The sequence below is a fragment of the Tiliqua scincoides genome, chromosome 1, assembly GCF_035046505.1.
Source record: "Tiliqua scincoides isolate rTilSci1 chromosome 1, rTilSci1.hap2, whole genome shotgun sequence".
NCBI lineage: Eukaryota > Metazoa > Chordata > Lepidosauria > Squamata > Scincidae > Tiliqua > Tiliqua scincoides.
The window spans coordinates 81,323,129-81,330,473 of NC_089821.1; positions in this window are offsets into that span (position 1 = coordinate 81,323,129).

A 7,345-nucleotide genomic window follows, 5' to 3' on the forward strand; every position below is an offset into this window, starting at 1 on the left:
TCTAGATGAAAAAAGGATTTGATTGAAATGGTAAGTCTTTGTTTTCCCCCAAAATACAGTGCAAGGTAGAAAATACAGTGGCTGACCTATAAACTGTGGTGAAGGCTAAGAAATAAAGCCTGTCCACAGTTTGGGGGGTTTTTTTTGGTTTTTTTTGCTGGCCTTGCTTTGATACTATTTGCTTATACAGGAAATAATTACAATGTCATAAACATGTATTTGCATGTATGTCAGGTTAGACTCAGTAACCGTTCATTGTGTTTTGTCAACTCATTAGCAGAAGGCATGTGGATGATGTTGTTCTTACAGACACTTTCTAGGTTTTGACTTATAGTTGTGCAACTATAAGTCTTGTTTTGACTTATAAGTTGTGCATGTCCAATGAAGTATCAAGATTGATTGGAATCTGTTAGATGGACTCAGATCTTGAGCTTGAACACCAGCTCCATAAAACCACAGAATGAATCCAACATATAAACAAAACCATCACAAATGCAACAAGGTTGGTGTCGGGGGCCAGCCACCACTGTAAGTGGCGAGTGGCCAGGTCCTCATGAAGACAGATGCTGGACACCTACCACTGCAGATAAGCCAGTGCAGGGGTTGGAGTGAGGTGGGTAGGGGGTTTAATGAGGTGAGGGAGCAGAATGTGATGGTGCAGGGGAAGATGACCGGGACAAGGGGCGGGAATATTGGGCCAGTGGTGGCAGCGCAAGCTGAATCCTGACCCCTTCCAGGGATCTGATCCAACTTCATAGATCAACTTGGACTTGCACCAGACAGCAAGTTAATCCTTGGCGGATTCTGTGGGTTACCCAAAGTAGTCAAAAAATCTCCCACAGAAGCTACACTGGCGCAGCTACATTGTCACACAGGGATTTAGTTAGCGTTGAGCTGTATGTTTATTTTGAAGGCTTTGTATTGTCCTAGAAGAAAGCTTCCTAGTAAATTAGATAAAAGGATTCTTTAACATCTGTTGCTAACATTCAGTAAGGAAAAATACCAGAAGGATCTCTCTCTCTCTCTCTCTCTCTCTCTCTCTCTCTCTCTCTGCTGATTCCTCCCCCCCCCCCCCACACACACACAATATAGGTACTGCAGAAAAAATTACGTGGATTATTTTATTGCAAGAACATTTTTTCCAGTCTCATGCTTATTCTACTTTAAATCAAAAGAGTCTTCCCTGACAAACCAAGGAAAATTCTGCAGAGAATCCTAAACCTTAGAATTCAACAATGTGAATTCAGATTAACCTTTGGTTATTATTTGTAGACATTGTGTGCACAGTATGGGATTGCATAAAAGGGTGTCCACGTGAAACTGGTTCCACAGCCAGTACACTTTAGCCAGATAAATGACCTTTCCAAGAACATTATGACCACAGAACCAACAGTGACCCAGTTCCATGTGAATCCCACAGTGCAGTGTGAAAATTGGTTTTCTGAATTGAAGGAGGCCCCAGTGTTGAACGTGACATCATAACAGTCAAGTTGAATGAGCAAATGAATTAAGCTCAATTAGGGGCTAAAAAGATTAGCAACAAAAGGAGAGTAGCATGAAATTAGTCATGCTTTCTGCCTGAATAAGCAACTCAGGAATAGAATGAACTCTGCCATGATTTCAGAATGGAACCATTATTGAGTTACAGGGTTGAGATGTGCATGTGCTGGTTTTGTAAGGTGCTTAGCCACTGCAGCACAGGGACGCCACATTTGATTCTTATCCTGATGAGAGTTTGGCAAAAAAAAAAAAAAATTGCAGTGAATCAAAAGTTTGATAACCACATAATTCAGTTTCTAGAGTTATTACAGTACTTTGAAGTGACACAGCACCACCTTGTGTAAGATGTGGTTTTCACAGCCTTCCACAGTAAATTTGAAATTCTTATAACAAAGTTGTTGTTTTTTTCAAAATCCATAACAAGTGCAAACTCCAAAACGATTTTCTAACTGAAAGCATTATTGAACTTGACTACATCAGTAGCTCAGCAGTCAAAAACCAGGAAGTCAGCAACAAGGATATGATAATCTGTAACAGTTGATCACTTTTCCTGATGCACTTGTATGAATATTTTACAAGCAGAGAATACAAATATATAGATTCTTGAAAAAATTAGCACACAAAAATGGGATAGAGGGATTTGACTTCTTGTCTTGCCTATACTTTGAGTAGCATGAGAGTAGAGACAATATCAGTTCAGGGGGAGGGCAGGCGGCAGGCAGTGCCAGGGATGGGTAGGAGTCAGGGCCTGACCCCATTCGTGAGTGGCGCGGATCAGCGTCTGGCTGCTCTGGTCTACTCAGATTTGCACCATCTCCCGAGGTGGCTCAGATCTGAGTAGACCCTTTGGGGCTAGTGCTGCTGGGTAAAGGTAAAGTTTTCCCCTTGCCTCGGGTTGCACCGATTCTGGCCCCAAACTTGCACTGGATGCAGCACAGGCTCACCAGCCTACCTGCTCCAGCACAAGTTAGGTTTGCACTCCTAATTAATAAACAGCAGAGTGGGGTTTCATAAATAAGAGTGTGTGGGAAAACTATGCCACGTTTGAATAATAATTCAAATATAATGCAAATCAAGACATACAGGAAAACACCTGTGTGCCAAGTTATTTGCATGAAGAAAGCCACACACTGAATTTGTTTCTTGGTAGTGAGTAGCTTAAATTTTGCCTGTGCAACAGAACAAGATAATAGAATGAGTTGTTGTTGCAGTAAGCAAGCAGCCAAAACCTCTGTGTCTGTGGCTCAAGGCCAGGCAACGTACTCCCAGGAATGAAGACGACACACGGCAGTTGTCCACCACCAGATGTCCTTTACTATGTACAAGATATCTACAGTTTCAAGCAGACTTGCAAGCAAACAGTTCAGATAGCACTTCTTTCAAACACACAGATCACGATCCTCACCGACGTAGCTCCCCGCACACAATCCACTTCTCATCTCCCACAACGCAGCTTGCACAGGCTGCAGTATATACTGGCGCTAGCTAATCAGGGGCGAGCTACTGTCTGGTGATGTGCTGACTCACCATCTGGTGATACATGGGGTGACATACCAGGTGACAGGTATTGCATCAGCCACTCCCATGATGCTATACTGTGTGTCAGGCCAAGACATCAGGGCCTTGCTCTATCCAGCCTGTAAATTCCCTGCAGGCCTTGGGCTGATACCATAACAGTTGTTCCACCTCAGATGGTAGTAAGGAGATATTGTTTTTGAATGTTTCCCCCATGTAAATCTCCTTGCACATTTAAATGCCTTGTAACATGGGGAAAAAGTGCCAAAATCCCAATTTCCTACCATCATGCTGTTAAATAATTGTAATTTCAGTCCATTTAATTCCATTTACCTCATCTAGTGACTGAATATGTCTATACCAATGCTTTCTAGGGTAACAATGGAGGAGTAAGGAATCTGAAAGTGGGTCTTTAAAGCTATTTTTCCACTGATTTGGTTTCCACTGATTTTTTTAATCCACTTGGGGTTCCAGAATGGGACCTCAGTGGATAACAAGGCACAGCCTGTATTGTTGTTAGACACCTTGAACATCCCATTTTATTAGAAGAAAGGTGGGATATCAATGTTTCAAATCAATAAATAACAATAGTAGTAAGAGAACCATTCCACATGGGAAAATACTGAATACATGCACAAGGACTCAGTCTCAACTGGTTAACGCCTGTATAGATTATTTTACCAACAACGCCCTGCAGTTAAACTATGATAAGTCCAAGGTTGTGGTGTTTGGGCACTCTTGGAAACCGCAGTCTTGGCTTTTTAGTGGTAAATCAATACAACAAGTCAAGGAATTCCAGTATCTTGGTCTCCAGTTCCACTACCGGCACTCCTGGTCTTCCCATCGCCTCACAGTAATTAACTCATCCAAATTAGTTGTCCAGGCTATAACCCGCTTTTTCTTTTCTTGGGGTAACTCATTTGTTCCAGCTGCTCTCCAAGCGTTTAATGCTAAAGTTACACCTCAAATTTTGTATGGCATTCCTATATGGATGCCAGCATTAAATGATTTGATTGAAAAGATCCATTCAAATTTTTTATACAAAGTCTTAGGTGTTCCGCATTGCGTTCCCTATGCGGCACTCTGCCTGGAGACAGGCCAATATAGGCTGGAGTTTCTAGCATGGTCCCGTTTCTTAAAATACTGGGCCAAAGTGTGCTTCAGGGCTGATCAAAACCCCTTGTTAAAAGGGATACTGTCTGACCCACTGTTATCTCCCTGGTTAGCTCTTTTCTATAAGAAAATCAGACAAATGGGCCTCGAGGCAGATCTACAAGGAGCTGCTACACCTGAGGTTTCTATTAGGCTCCTGATAACAAGATTAACTGATATAGAAAGGCAAGAGATTCTGGGTGCAGCACAAAAAAAATGTTCGCCCTTGAATTTCCACCTAAGTATTACATTTGGTCAACAACCAAAGTATCTGACCTTCTTGGAGTGCCCCTTCGCAAGGAGGGCTTTTACATTAGCTCGCTGCAATGTGTTGCCTTCTAAAGACCTACTTGGCAGGTTTAGAAATGCCCCAAAGGAAGAATGAGTCTGTAACTGTGGCCTTAGAGAAGTAGAGTCTCTTTTACACATTGTTTTGCACTGTGTTGGCAATCAAGTGCCTAGAGATCAGTACCTTCTCCCATTATTAAGAACTAAAAAAGGTCTTTCTGAGAATGTTTGCCTACAATTTTTGTTAGTGGGAGATTCTAAACTCGTGACCCTTCCAGTTGCGAAATTTTTACACCTGAGTAACTTCAAGAGGGCTAATCTGTTGGTCCTAAGCAACCTGGAGTTACCGCGCAAGTAAACTGTTGTGTTTTAACCTTTATCTTTATTTGCTTTTTAACATATATTTATATATTGGATTGTTTAGAGATATTATGTGTTAATTTTTATGCCTAATAAAGTTTTGATTGATTGATTGATTGATTGATTGACTCAGTCTCAACTAAGTATCCATGAAGACAAATAGATATTTCACTCAGATCGAACTAACACAGACCATTCAGTTTCTTGTGACCTCCTTCACATTTAAAAGACAAGGTATTTCATGCTGCTACAGTGTGGACAGAAGAAAGCACATGGTGTTCTGGCCACATTCCAGGCAGCACAAGAGTCAAGGTGCTTGAACAAGTTACAGAGCTGTTTTCACATCTCATAAGAGATGATAGAGGGCCATTTCACATACAACTGAGGGCCATTTTGCATTTTATCTTTGTGAATGTAAACAACCTGTGTGCATACCAATTTATCACATGTGAATTATTGCATTTATTTGCCCATTAATCATTATAGATTACATTTTTATCCAGCAATCACTCCGAAGGGGTCAAGACAGTATAAACCATCTCCACCCCTCCAACTCAATTTTCATTTGACCTCTTTGAGTTCAGAGCTGGCAAATGGCCTTGGGTCATTGAGAGATCTAAATGGGTGACTTCCAAGTTCTAAGTACAACATTCTAACCGCTCGCCACAGAGAGTTGGTTTGGATGATACATCCAACTAGCCCCTCCATTGTGTGCACATTTCACCTGGGCTTGGCCCTGTCTCAATGCCATGTAATCGTGCTCAAAAAGCCCCACACTGCATGACTTAAAGACAGCTTTAGCCCAGTTTTTCCCAGCCTACACATTTGGTCTCTGTTGCGTATATGCAACGTTGGGCAGAAATGGTTAAAGTAGTATTTAAACTGCATGGTAAGGAATAATTCAGATGATGCACTGGGTGGGGGAACTGTGTATATATCCTTCTCCCCACATGTCACCAGGTTTGAATGAGGCCTATGGCTTTTTTCTTTTCTTAAAGATGTATGGTGGGAAATAGGTAGTAATCCCCAATATTTACATATGTGGCAAAGCAGACAAAAATGATCTTCACACATGACATATACTTCTAGACATTTATTTGTATACCCATTTGCACTAAGCTACTGTTCAACTTTATTTTTATAAAGATCAGCTATGTACACAAAGAAAATTAAGCTCTCTGAAGGACATCATGTTTAAAGCCACCCACATAAAATTTGCTTTAACAGAGCATAAGGTAAGCATAAATCTCTAAACTTTAAAAATTAGATAAAAATATTTTACACATACTAAGCATTTAAATATATATACACGTGGCTGATGTATGTAAAATCAGTACAAATCAAAATAAATAACACATTACAACTAATGTTGACCGGATATAATTTTAAATGAGATTTATTGACAGAAAAGAGGCCCAGGAAATACAACTAGTAACAAAAAGGTAAAATAAGAGTTAGGGAAAGAGGGACTATTGGATGAAATCCCATGCACCCCAGTGCTGCATCAATCATCTTCTGCAGGCAACTGGTGTTGTAGCAATGCTGTCATGCAATGGCGGGGTGGGGGCGGTCCGCCCCAGGTACCAGACATAAGAGGGTGCTAAGGGAGTGCCAGTGTTGCTTCTTCTCCAGTCATGCCAACCCCAGATATGTCACAGCCCAACTGGCAGGAGGCTTGGTTGTTGCCAAAGAGCAGTGAGCAGGTGAGCCAGCGGCATTCACCATTACTGGAGCCGGCATACGCCCACCTGTCTTTTGATTCACTGCCGACCTTTTGATTGGCAGTGCATTGAGTAGCCCCATTGTGGGACTACTACTTTTACTTGGACGAAGTGGACAAAAGTCCCCTACTCCTGAGGTGCCGCCGCTGGATGCCCAGAGTGTGTAGGATGCGGCGGCAGCCATTTTCAGCGCCGCCACAGCCCCATGCCACGGGATTGGGCTGTCAATCTGTGTTAACACACTCCAATTATGTTGTGTTCCATGCTCAGCAAGTTAAGTGTCAAACAGCACAGTCCTTTGCATGTCTATTCAGAAGTACACCGCACTGTGTTAAATAAGGCTTTCTCCTAGGAATATGTGTATAGGATTGCAGCCATAGTCTGATAATTCCTCTCCTGTCCCTGTTCTTCCCTTTATCATCCCATTCACCATCACATTCATTGTGATCCCATGGCAAAGACTGTATACAGCTGTGGCATTGCTAGGGGGGTGGGCCGCACTGGGTGTCGTGCACACAGGGTGACCAGATCCAATGGAGGACAGAGTGCCTGTACCTTTAACCATTGTATAGCAGAGGGAATTTGGGCAGGTGAAGTTTTTTAAACCCTTCCGTGCTGAGCTGCCCCTGTCCAAATTCCCACTGCTATACAATGGTTAAAGGTATAGGCATCCTGTCCTCCACTGGATCTGGTCACCCAGCGTGCACAGGGGGAGTGACATCAATATTGGTTGAAATTTTCTTAAAATCTTGATATTTTTGAGAGGAATTATCAGACTATGGCTGCAATCCTGTACACATATTCCTGGG